Source organism: Argopecten irradians, chromosome 4 (assembly GCF_041381155.1).
Source record: "Argopecten irradians isolate NY chromosome 4, Ai_NY, whole genome shotgun sequence".
NCBI classification, from domain to species: domain Eukaryota; kingdom Metazoa; phylum Mollusca; class Bivalvia; order Pectinida; family Pectinidae; genus Argopecten; species Argopecten irradians.
Genome location: NC_091137.1, coordinates 232,501 through 246,495, shown reverse-complemented (window position 1 = coordinate 246,495; position 13,995 = coordinate 232,501). Strand labels below are relative to the sequence as shown.

The window sequence follows — 13,995 nt, the reverse complement described above, 5'->3', positions numbered from 1 at the left end:
AATATTAATTGTACATTGACTTTTGGTTTTTAGTCAGTTTGGTCTGGATCCCGGCCGAACACCAGACATTGTCGGCCGGTGGCCGAGGCTTTCAGGCATAATCGGGGAGGTGCCCGAAGAGTTTTAAGTAAAATCTCTCCGGTATCCCGTAGATTTTCATTACCGGCAATTCATCCTTCACACGTCGTTTAATATCGTCCGATTTTCGGCCGGGAATCGAGCGGCAATCACACCGCCCAACATCCGACCGGGTCTGGTACAACTATCGTTCGTTGTCCGTAAGATACTCGGGCGATATTCGTACGATGTCCGGTGAATAGGCTGGTTATCGCCCGGACATTAATATATGATAATCGGCCGATTGGAATTATATGTTCGGTTGATATTCACTGCCTCAACGGTACCCTAAAAATTTTGTTGCGAAACAAACGCCACACGATAAACGTGCGCCTCCTTTTTATGTAAATGATGTGTGACAATTTTTTGACCGTGTTGTCCGATGTCGGGAAAATGGCAAAACCACCGGTGGACTCCCGATTACCCTCTGTGCCCGGATACCGGTGACCAAAGCATAAGCGACATGTTTCAGACACTTTCATCAATTTATGAATTGGGTTTAATATGGCATATTTAACGATATGTTCCTAACTTATAGTCTATAAGAAAATCCATATAACTCCAAACTTGCATTGTTATGTTTAGTAAAAAAAAAAAAAAAAAATAGGTGGTCGTCACAGCGGCACGGTACATGTACACGTACCTTGCAACTGTCAGAGTGTTGTGATTTCATTTAGTTAATATCCTTATTATAAAATATTAAAAAAAGCATATAATGTGGAAAAGTAAAAACACCAGAAGTAAAAACATCTACCTGTGGTCACTACATGGTACATTGTATATGTAATTGTCCCACATTGGTTTCCAACTCATGAACCAGAGATGGACGGTTAGTGATACTATGTCGGGTCATCTTCATCACTCTATCATTGCGCCAACCGCCAATCAATCCTCTACCCCAAATCAGAATAAGTTTAAAAGGCTGATACATGTATTCTAGTAATCGTTGGTCTCTTATTGTGTCGTCACTGTCAGGAAGCATGTGACTACAAAATTGAGCGTTCCACGAATTAAATATGTCTAAATCATCTGTACTTTTTTGTTTTTTTTTTGTTGATACATGTATGTATTATATTGTCCAGTACAATCTTTGACCGTTTACGATGCTATCTGTATCGTTCTTTTGTTGGGGTCGTAGAGAAGAGAACATTATGATACAAAATTGGAGTCGAATATTTATCGATCTGTATTTTTCATGGTATTCTATTTTATTTACATGAGATACTACTGTACCGATGCCAAATAACAAATATCGTAATACTCTCTTTTTCATTAAAACCTTACGTTAACGTTGCCTTGTGAATATACAATGGTCGTCTTTGACTTCTAAACCGAGAACGGCTTAACTGCACCTTTGAGTACTAGATTAACATTTTATACCGTTACATATGCAAATTTTGGAAGTAAAAAAAAAAGATGAAATATGATTTTAGTCCTCAACATTGATATTGAAAACTCCATTTAAAGACAAGAGAAACATTACAGGAATCTTTAATTAAATTGAAATCGAAGAATAGTCAGAAACAGACACAATATACAGATATATATACATACATTTTATACATATGGTCTTATAGGCTATATTAAAGGATTTGATACATATATAACTTTTGTATTTCTATATTAGAAATTTCTTTATATTCCATTTTTAATCCATGCCCTTGTCTGTATTTAACGCCGTTCGACGTCACGCTAGTGTAACGTTAAGTATCACTAGTATCTTACGACGCGTTTTACAATCTGTGTAATATGAAGTTATCTGAGTAACTTTCATCCCATTATGTTTGCGTTTTAAAAATAAACACGAAAACATCAATTCGCGATCAAGGCTGATACACAAAAATCACTAGTGTTTATACAAATAATAAAATAAACAATGAGTTCGCATTCGAGCTTCCTCAAATATAAAGTAGTACACCTAGCAAAGCTGCTTTTTTATATTAGGTAAAAACGTTTTACTTTTAATGTGTGAATGATCTTTTGTTTATACCCCTACCGAATTAATGATACAATGGATCTTAAAAGTCACCATGAAGACATGCGTGTGTCTTCCTCGAAATAAACTCCTTGCATGTGGCATCGTTGGAGCTATCTAACTAAACCTTATGACGGAGATATTGTATTTTAATTTGTCAAAAATACCGGGGGTCATTCTCAAATTCCATTTCTACTTTTCTCTCTATTTATATTTGTGGGTTGACTTATGGACCATTACAGAAGGCCATTTTGGATTTTGACCTGTTACATATTTCTCATATCGAGTAATTTTCCTATGTATGGTTTGGCTACTTTTTGGCCCCAAATTTATGAAATTTTCAAACCTGCTTCTTTAGTAAATAAATTGTTGAATATAAAAGATCGAGTATATTTTTTGCATCTTTGAGATATACTTTTTATGATACTTATGTATCCTTGCAGCTGTAGTTGTCATGGTAACCATCGAAAATATGCAAAAAATCATCTAGCAACTACAGAGCACATTCTGAACACACTCTATATTTCTAATGCTGTGTCTGGGATACCTACATATTCTTAATAATTGATAAATTGATCAATTTGTTCAAAATTGTGCTAGACAAAAAACTATCAAAAATAGGCAAACAAAATCAAATCAAGGATGCACACAACATTTAAAAAAAACACTCATTTTAATTCTTATTACTTAGTTTAAAAATAGATTTGGGGGCCAAAAGGACCCAAACTATACATAATCTTTTCTAGTTCCTTGCTAAATAGACAAACGTACGCATCACGACATCCTCGGTCCCAGATGATATTCGTCACTCTATCGCTTACTAACCCCTGGAACCATTGGTCGCCATGGTTCTAATAAATATTCCTAAACCTGGCCACCAATGAACAAGTCGATCACTAAATAAGGACATGAACAAACATGACGTCAATATCTACTTACTTGGTATCCATAATGCATTGCGTAACTCGTGTTGTGACTCACCCCTTCGTAGATAATTTAAATTCCGGAATAACCATTACGGAGGTTTCGGAAGTTGACTTTTATTATCGACCGCACGAAAAAAGAATAGGAAAGGAGACCTTATGTTTTTGACAGAATATCGAACATTAATAACAACAGAGTCTCTTGTAGTCTAAAGGTAATTACAAACTGTGATTGTGAATGATACTCTATAAGATATTATCTCTAATTGTGTAATTTGTATTTCTATTATCACGCAGCGTTGTTTACTTAGCTATAACTTAATTCAACGTCGGCTGAAAACATGACGTAGTCAGTACAACTCGCACTGCATGAAAGGATGCGCTTACTTGAAATTATATGCATTTCTATTTATTTCTACTCCGAGTTTAAAGTTTACACTGAGTTTAATTGCATGTATATGTAATATATAATGGGAAATTATACTTTTTATGATACTTGGAGTTCAACAGCATTTTTACTTGAATTAAACTTGAAGTTTAAAGTTTACATCAGATTTCATTGTCTTTATACATGATGTATAATGAACATTTATACTTGCAAGATACTTTGGATTTAATTACAACTAAATTAGAGGTTTACCTTCTGTATTTACAAGTTTACAAAACGTTTATTGTAACGATACATACATGCATTATTTATATACATGTATTTGATATACATCATTTTTCTACATCTTGAAACTTTAGATTACGAGGACAAATGGACAGTTATTTGTACAACTTATGTACATTTGTACATCACACATTAGGCATGTAAATGTGCCAATTGCATATACAAACTGTAACTGTATTTGATCATAACCATTATAATACATGTCTGAACTTTTCCTGGAGTACTGGCAAAAATTTGAAGGCTTCAAGAAAACAGAAAAAAAACCACAAGAGAGTCCTTAAGCTTAATTCATCAATATCAATTTATTTCTGTTTTTTTTTTATCATCAAATATTACAGTCTTGAAACAAATTATGTTATATATGAGTCTTTGTTCCAATAAGAATCCATTTAAATTTGTATTCATATCTATTACAAATGTAAATCAAATTTTGAATGTATAAAAGTTGATATTTCTATGACACGCTGGAGGAAACATGGCATTGGGAACAAAACAACATGTGACAGATAATTTATACATCTGAATATACAACATGAATGTAAAAAATTATATCACAATTTACATTAATAAATTTTTACAAAATTGCTTCAAGCGGCACAGGGCGATACACCTCCAGCGGTATTTGGCGCATTTGTTTTTACAAAATGCTGCTTCATCAGTGCGGGCACAGGGCGATACACCCTTCCAGCATGGTATTTTGTAACGCGACATTTGTGTTTTACCAAGTGGCACAGGGCGATACACCCTTCCAGCTTGGTGTTTTGTAACGTGACATTTGTGTTTTACCAAGTGGCACAGGGCGATACACCCTTCCAGCTTGGTGTTTTGTAACGTGACATTTGTGTTTTACCAAGTGGCACAGGGCGATACACCCTTCCAGCTTGGTGTTTTGTAACGCGACATTTGTAGTTTTACCAAGTGGCACAGGGCGATACACCCTTCCAGCTTGGTGTTTTGTAACGCGACATTTGTAGTTTTACCAAGTGGCACAGGGCGATACACCCTTCCAGCATGGTATTTTGTAACGCGACATTTGTGTTTTACCAAGTGGCACAGGGCGATACACCCTTCCAGCTTGGTGTTTTGTAACGCGACATTTGTAGTTTTACCAAGTGGCACAGGGCAACGTGGTATTTTGCAATGCGACATTGGTGTTTTACCAAGTGACACAAGGCAAAATACCAATAATATTTTACACTCTTTAAATACAATATATTATACTAGCTCACTTCAAACAATGTACACTTCAAAATATATAATAGATTGAGACACATCTTACCATGCACATGGTGTTTTAACTCAGTGTACAAAATGTATACATATGGATATAAAATTCTTATACAAAATTTATTAATATTCCCTATACAAAATTTATTGCTATTCTAATTTCAAATATCACATTATGTGAATTTCATATGTTTGTCATTTGATATTTATAACTCATCAAGTGATCAGGATATAATGTACCAATAATCATAAATGCTTTACCATTACAAATGATATGTTTTCTCTATCAACTTTTGCCTGTATATCTTTTAAGTGATCAACTTTCAAACCATTGAGGTCCATCCAATTTTTTATCATTTTCTTTACTGTTCCTTGGAACAAATTGTGCATAGGATCTACAACAGACATTTTAATTGGGTCAACGTATATCAATTCACAAATCTTAGATTTACGAATACCAAATTCGCTTTCCAGTTCTTGTAACTGAGTCTGAGTTCTTGCAGTACCTAACTCTTCTATCACCCTTCTGTGATGTTCCAAAGAACGCCTTGGACAGTTTTCTACATCAAATCCACTGTAATCTGTGTGTCCTACTCCATCTGTAAACTCCTTAAAACATTTAGAACAACCAAATTTAGCATTGTGGCCTAAAAATCCACACAATTTCTTTGTTGCAGGAATGTCACATCCCAACACGCAAGAAAGCAAATTTAAAAACATTGGCCTTTTTCTTGCTATTGAAAGATGTCATCCAAAAACCATTATCCCAAGCAATTTTCATCTCATTTACTAAAGGTTCTAAAAAGGAATTCATGCTAGGTTCCCCATTCAGATCTGGTATAATGCTAAGAAGGATAATATTTTTTCAGTTTAAACCTTTCTTTCCTTGGCAAGTTCATGACAACAGCATATAAAACTCCTACAGAATAACGTTCATGATCAAATGGTTGGAACCAATCCAGATTTAGCATAAGTCCATACTTTCTTTTGGTACATAGAAACTTATTTCTGCTATCACTTTGGAATTCTTTCCAAACTTTTCCATTATAAACAACTGTCAAAAAGCCAGATTGTTGTTTTCTTTGACGCCATTTCTCACAATCATCCTCAAAATTTTTGGTGCAATAGTCTAACAAAGAGTTTCTTGAATAGGCTTGTAACAGTAGGTTTTGAAAGGGTAAAGCTTTTTTTTTTGCCACTTCATTTCAGAATATTTTATTGTAGTATTACAATTGGGATTGGGCAACAGGCTATGCCTATATTAGCCCTCTCTCGGTAGCTACATGAATAACAGTACAATACATAAAATCCATCAATAGAAATAGCATCTCGTTAACAGAAATTAAAAATTATTTAGGAGAATCTCATAAGCTTAAAATAAAACATAAGAAATTATTGTCAGATGAGTATCACAATATTTACAATATTTTAAAGATGCTCCACCACCAACAAGGAATAAATGAATTTCATTATTTGAGCAATAATTAGCATTTAATCATGTTAATGTATATCTATTGAAGTAATTTACAATACATTTGGTGAATGTGTTCCATATAGGGCACAGTGGCATGGACATTTCTCGGGATGTAATAAATTATTTTATATTTTTATTTAGAAGTAGAAAAGAAGTTAAACTTTCTGTAGAAAACATCAATTCGTTTGCTCATGTATTTGATGGAGAGAAAATAGCATTCGTTGGTGGAAAAGCATATTTAATAAATGTTCACAATATCTTAATGAATAGAATTAAATGTTCTCAGTGTCAATGACATCTCATACAAAACGTCTGGTATCTCTAATGTATTCATGTACAATTTTCAATAGTTTATCATTTGAATTAAAATAATGGCGATTATATCCATAGAGGTAAGTGTCGATAGAATGAGGAATGTTGATATCTAGTGCAAGAATAGAATTACACAAGCGAGTTCTTTGATTATTATAGAGAGGGCAATAAAGGAAATAATGATAGGAATCTTCAATTGGAAAACCACACAGGCAGGCAGGACTGTCGGTTAAATGGGAGTTAAATAAATCAGAGTTTAAATTACTAGCGGAATTTCTTAATTGGTTCTTAATTGGCACAATGTAATATTTGTTTGCCTCTCGCCAGAATATTTAAATGCTTCCGAACATATTGGAAAATTATCGGTCAATACCAGATTGTAAACATTCCTTTTTTATTGCACGTATGGTGACATAGAGGGAAACGGACAGGACGGAGAGTTGCCATTCTGACATTAATGGACGGAAAAATGCTACTATTGTATATTTGAGTTCTGGAGGTTGGAATATTAAACAATATAGTTCTGGCGAAAAGTATATGGCAGTTACTGGTGTTAATGAATTGGTTGTATGTCGGTCTTTTATATGGTTGGGACAGTTATTGTTGAAGATATTATAAAAAGTGATATTTTGATGATGAGATGTCTTCTCTTAATGAGAGTTACAATACCTAATTTCATTATATTAATGTATTATGACTTGACCCTTTCTTAAACCAGTAATTATACGTATTGCTTCAAAGCTGGATTGACTCCAAGAGGTCACATTCTGCCTTGGTACAATTTGACCACACGATACTAGCATATTCAAGAATTGGTCGGATAAAAGAAGTATATACAGTTGTTAAAGACTTTCTATCTTTTTGTATTTTAACGTTCTGAGTATATTTATCTTTTTATATGCTTTTTCATAAATGAAATTGACATGATTCGACCAATTAGCCATAGAATTAAAGAAGAGACCAAGATGTTTGTGGTTAGTTACATTCACTATTGTACGGTTATTACAGACTAGGTCAGGATGTAAAGCCTGGGAGTTAGTCCGCCTTGAAAATAGAAGAGCTACTGTTTTATCTGGATTAAAAGCAATTCCCCAAGCGTTTGCCCACAAAGTGATTTTTCTAAGATCAGAATTTAAGATATTTGCAGATTCATGTCCGTCTCCCTCTATAAGTGTATATAATGATGTGACAGCAAATAGTTTTACGTTAGAATTTAAATTTTCACTAATATCATTTATGTATAAAAGAAAGAGATAGGGACCTAACACAGAACCTTGTGGTACACCTGCCTGAATGGTTTTCCAAGAAGATCTGAATCCATCAACGACCACTCTCTGCATCCTATTACATAAGTACGATGAAAACCACTTAATCATGTTTCCGCTAATACCATATTTTTTTAATTTATAAAAGACCATCATGCCAAACGCGGTCAAATGCTTTACTAATACCACAGAAAACCATTCTTACTTCTTTACCCTTATCCATATGTTTAACAATTGTATCATATATATTCAACAATGAAAAGATGAAAGTTCTTAAACGATATCTAAGAGGCACAATAAGTATAATAAAGTGTATACTATTGTTTAAAAATGTATTTTTTTTTTTTGGGGGTGGGGGGGGATCTTAGAGCAAAAGAGAAAAAAGTTGCATAGACCAAATTTTTTTTTTTTTAACGTTCCTCATCAAAATACATATTATATGTTTTGTTCATACACTGACCGTTGTCATTCGGTCTCCGATGTATCTGCTATTTTGTCGCATAGTCAAGAGCTTTTCAATGACTCGGCTTTTCACTGTACCTAAGTGAAACAGTAGCAGTTTCTAAGTTCTTCGTGTTTTTTGTTAGCTCAGTGATGTAAAACCATGTAAAGATCGCAGAGTCGGACCGTATTTGAGGCTCATTTGTTTGGGTATGTATACCTATGATGGAAGTGTGTTGCTTGTAGGGCGATGGCAATCATTTAATTATAGAATTAGTGAATGTGTACGGCCGTCGCCTTTATCTTAGTTGGTAAGTAAGCGGCGTAGCTTGTTTTATAGTTTTTTTGTGTCGCTGAGTTTGATTCGCACGAGTTCTGATTCCTGTAGTTGACACTACTAATCATGCCGTTGTTTTCAGCAGGCATTATCTTCGTGTATCGAAGGCACATGTCCATGGGCTTAATAAATCATGCTCGGTAAATGTATTATGGGGGGATCCCTGTTGTTTTTCTGAAATAATTTCACTACAAGAATAGTTCTGGGCCCACTTGCTTCAGCTCTGAAATAATCTCCTAAAAAATAGGTTATTTTTTTTTTTTTGGCAATGTTGAATGACACTTTAGAAAATGCACATAGAACCACATGCATTATTTAGTGACCGTAGCTATGGCGTCTTTTTGTTTCTTAGTCTCTTACGTAGGAATGGTCAAAAAATGGAGAGCAAACCATTTTTCCGACTGTCTAGTTTTTTTTTTTGAAAGAAACAGTAAAATTTAACAATAAAATTTGTGGCAGTAGACATTACTATTAACAGGTTTTTGTCCCAGCAGTGGATTTTAGGCAATGATTCAGACTTAAACTTTAAGCATCTTAATCGTTTATAGGTGAAAACTTTGATCAGTCCTTGTCTGTACTTTTTGTCACGTGTGTCCTTTGAACAGTTATTTATTTTTCATTAGCCAATTATTGATTTATTCATTATTTGAAACATTCAGCGTTCTTATTTATCTTCTTTGTAACCCGCCCCCCTCAGCCCATGTCGAATTATTTCTTTTGTATGGACTCCATTCATCTTTGTATGGGCATTTACAATTTCACATCACATATACTGATGTTGGATTGTTTAATTTCCCGCTTTGTACCGTTGTTAACGTTCTATACTTTGGATAACATGAAATAAATTTAGCTTTCGATGCATTTTTTAGCATAGAACAAAATGATATCTATCAAACTGCAGGTGCTGACAGTTTCGTTATCAATGTAGACGGGAAGGAGTAAAAAAAGGGCTTCAGCCATTTATCGATACCTTTCACATCTAAGATTTGGTAGGGATTTTTGAGATTTCTTTTATGGTATTTACCATATTACTTGTACGCTAAAAAGCATCGGGTCTAGAACCGACGTAGAATTACAGCTCTTTCTCGTATAAACATTCATAGAATTGCCAAATGATTTACTGTATAGATACGCTTTAACAATGGGCTGCATGATAAATCATTGGGACTCCACTCCCATGTTAACGTGCGTAGGGAATATTAATATCCATCTTTTTATGTAATGTTTTTTTGATGAGCTGATTCCAGAAATAAAACACAGAGTATAGGTGCTTTATCATCTTTTTAAATTATTGCTTCAAAAGGTATTTAAGCAGTAGAGTAAACCATCAGAAAAGTACTATGTTTATTAATGTAAATAACCCCAGATGTTTTATTTAGTATAATGGGGGTCTCGGGAAATGTAATTTGGCAATGCTGTGCAGCGCTATTAGCTCTCTACTAACCAATATCGAGTACACTATTTTGGGGTTGCAACAAAGAACACAACAACTGTTTTCTTATTGAGAAAGTCAAGAAACTATAACAAATGTTTAAAGATCCACACTGTGAACTTATATTTAGGACATGTCGTGTGCTGAAATCTCATTGTTTCGTGGTTTACGTACACACAACACTTGCTTTTCTACACGGGATGGGATATGATCAAAGGGAATGAATTCAATAAATCTACATTTTCATTTTTGTTTATTGTTTAGCTACAACCTTTTTGTATTTTTTCTTGTTGTATGTGATTTTTTATGGCACTTTTTTTATATTGAGGGAACCAAACAATGTGATTGACAAACTATTTTATTGCATAGAACTGATAAATGACAATACCCAAGCCGTGTGTTTTATTTGATTGAAGGATGACAATTCAATAGATTCTTTTGTCATACAGAACAATACATTCACGGGAAAATGTAACCCATCAAAACAGTTTAACTTTCACGACTAGATAACATTCAACAGAAAGAATAGCAGATTCTATGTGTTACTTTTTGCACAGTCGTCCATTGCTAGTGGATTGGGAACTTCAGTCTGTTCATGTTAACCGTGTATTTATCATGTGATGGAGATCTCATTACTTTTACATCAATATTTTTTCATTCAATATATATATTTTTGGGGATTGTGATTTTCTGATAAATTATCATTGACGTAAGTGTCTTATTGTTTACGACCTTTTGAGATAGCAAGTGTTGTCATAATGATGGATTTCATGAAATTTTAGTTTTTGACATTCACTATGTTTTGGTTGTGATATACATGATTTAATAACAATAAATATATTCATTACTGGAAAAATTATTTCATTTTCATAAATCTAGTTGAATAAGATAAAGATAATAAATTTGTTTGTAGGGGAATATAAGATTTTAAAAAACAAAAAAGAAGAAAAACACATTGCTTGTTTTGTCAACATGGCATTCCAATCAATTTGTATAGTCAAGTGAAATTTCCTGATATCCGTTTGATGTCGTTTGTAAATTTGCCGTTAATCGACAAAATGGTGACGAGGAAAACTTTACTTTTTTTTGTAATTTTCATGCAGAGACGCAGTTGACTTCTTGTTCTTGCTAACCTTTCCCATCGCTGTGAATAACACTTTTTGCATCCTTATTAAAGTCCCAGGTAATAATCTCGCCGAACCAAACGACAAGAGCGTGGGCATGTTTTTGGAGATCAATGCCATGTAAAACGTCCCATTGATCATCTGCCTTACATCCTATCTGTCAGATATTTGGTTTAAGTCGATCAGGGATTTTTTGAGTCTTTTAACGCCAAACGATGCAATACATCTATCAAATCGCACTTGGTCATATACACGTCTCGTTTTGATTTTTACGACAGTTTTTATGGTGTTTTTTGGGTTTGTTTTTTTGTTTTTTATTTTTATTACTTTTTGTATGTTTTTGGTCTTTATTTTGTTGTTTTTGTTGGTTTTCAGTTTTTTTTTTGTTCTTTTGTCTTTTTTTGCCTAGGAAGACGTGTTTTTTGGGTCAGTTTGTTTTTTTTAGTTTTTTTCCTATGGGGTGTTTTTGTTTTAATTGTGTTTGATTATTTACTTTTTTTCGGTTGGTTTGGTTTTTAAGGGCATTTTTTTTTTGACAAATGTTTTTGATACACTTCATTTTTGATTTACTACTTTTAGAAATTTGTTTGGGGTTTTTCTTTTGCATTTTTGGGTTTGGGGTGGTAAAGGTTTTTGTGGTTGAAATTTTTTTTGTTCGTTAATTTGGTTTGGGGCGAACTGGTTTTTTAACGTTTGACAGTGGGCAGGTTGTTTTTGTTTTTTTTTTTTTTTTCTCTTTTTTTGGTGTTCATTTGAAGTTAACTCGCAGGGTTTTTGTTATAACATTTTGGGTTGGGGTTTTTTACAATGTTTTGGTTTGCAAGAATTATTTTTTGGGGTTTATTTTAGTTTTTTTTCTTGTATCGAATACTTTTGTACTAGATTTTTTTTTGAGGTTTTTTTTTTTTGTTTTTTTTTTTTTTTGTTTTGATTTTTGGAATTACTGTTTTTTGTGGTTTGACACTTCCCAATTTTGATTTCTTTAGTTTTGTCTTTGTTTTTGCATGATCGTAAAAATGCGACTAATGTTGTTTTTATACTTTTTTTTTTTTTTTTTCCCTATTGACTTTTTTTTTGTTTTTTGTGGTCGGTTTTTTGGTTTTTTTTTTTTGTCATTATTGGCGCTTGTTGTTGTATGTTTTTTTTTTGATTTTTGTTTGGTGGGTTTGGTTATAGTTTTTAGAAATTGGTTTTTTTTCCTGCTTGGCGCTTTTTTTTGTTTTTTTGTTTCGTTTTTTTTCATGTTAATATTGACGGGGTTTTTTGTGTTGTTTTGTTTTTTTGTCTTTGTGTTTTTTTTTTTATGATTTCAATTTAAAAAAAGGGCAAGTGTGGGTATTGGGGGGACATAACAAAATTTTTTTGTTTTTCTTCAAAACACACGGACATTTTATACACGTTTTTTTTTACATACAGGGTTTTTTTTTAAATGACTTTACCTTTTCTTTTGGTTTTTTTTTTTAATTGATTTTTTTAATTGTTTTTTGGTGTTTGTTGGTTTGTTTTTTTTGGTGTTTATTGACAAAAGGTGTCATTAGGTTTTTTTTTTTTTTTTTTGATTTTTTTTTTGGGGGAGGTTTTTTTGTGTTTCAAATCGTTTACCATTTTTTTGAACATTTGTTTTTTTTTGTGGGGTTTTTTTTTTGTTTTTTACAATTATGTTTTTTTTTTTTCATTGTTTATGGGAACAAAATTTCATTTTTATTGATTTTTTTTATTAGGTTACGTATATTTTTTTATTTTTTATATGTTTTTTTTTTTGTTTGGGTTTTTTTGTTTTGGTTTCACGGGGTTTTTATTTTTTTTTTTGAATTTTGAGTTAAATTTATTTTTTCTTTTTTTTTTTGAAAGGGTTGGCATTTTTTTTGCCATTTTAATTTTACGGGTTTATTTTGTTTTTATATTCCGTTGATATAAGGTTTGGGTTTGTTTTTTTTTTTGGATTTTTTTTATTGCGGTATTCTTGGGGGTCGTTGATGTTCAGGTTTGGGGGTGGTGTTATTTTGGTGTTAGTTTTTACTTTTTTTTTTTTATTTTTGGTTTTTTTGTCTATTAACTGGGTTTAAATGGGATATAGATTTTTTGGGGTTTGTTTTTTGAAACCTTTTTGGTGGGTTTTTTTTCATTTTTTGCGGCCTTTTTGTTTTATAGTTTTTGGTTAATTTTTTTGGGTTTTTTTTTTTTTTGGCCTTTAGTTTTTCAACATTTTTTTTTGTGGTTTTTTTTTTTTTTTTGGCTTTTTTTTTTTTTTGTTTTTTTAAGGTTTTACTTTGGTTTACTTAAGATTTTTTTGTTTTTTGTTTGGGTTGAAACATGAATTTGAATTTAAGGTTTTTTTTTTTTTAATGATTCACGGACATGTTTTTTTGTTTCATTGCTTGGGGGATGCCCCGACGATTTTTTTTTTTGTTTGTTTTTTTTTAAGGTGAGGGAGGTGATTTTTTTTTTTTTTTTTTGTACAATGTTTTGGGTTTTTTTTACCTAATAGGGTTGGTTGGGTTTTGGTTTTTTTGGTACTTTGTTTTTTGTCCATTTATAAACTTTTGTTTTTTTTTTTTTTGTTTTTTAAATGTATTACATGGAACATTTTTTTTTGACCTTGGCTGTGGGGTTTAGGACGTTGAAAAAACAAATAACAAATTTGTTTTTATTTACAATTTGACAAAGTTGATATTTTTTGTTTTTATTTGAGGGT

General features: G+C 32.5%; 1 pseudogene; it reads right to left on the bottom strand.

Moving 5' to 3' along the window:
• Positions 1-4,534: 4,534 nt before the first annotated feature.
• Positions 4,535-13,995, bottom strand: part of LOC138322022 (NFX1-type zinc finger-containing protein 1-like) — a 54,834-nt pseudogene continuing 45,373 nt past the window's right edge.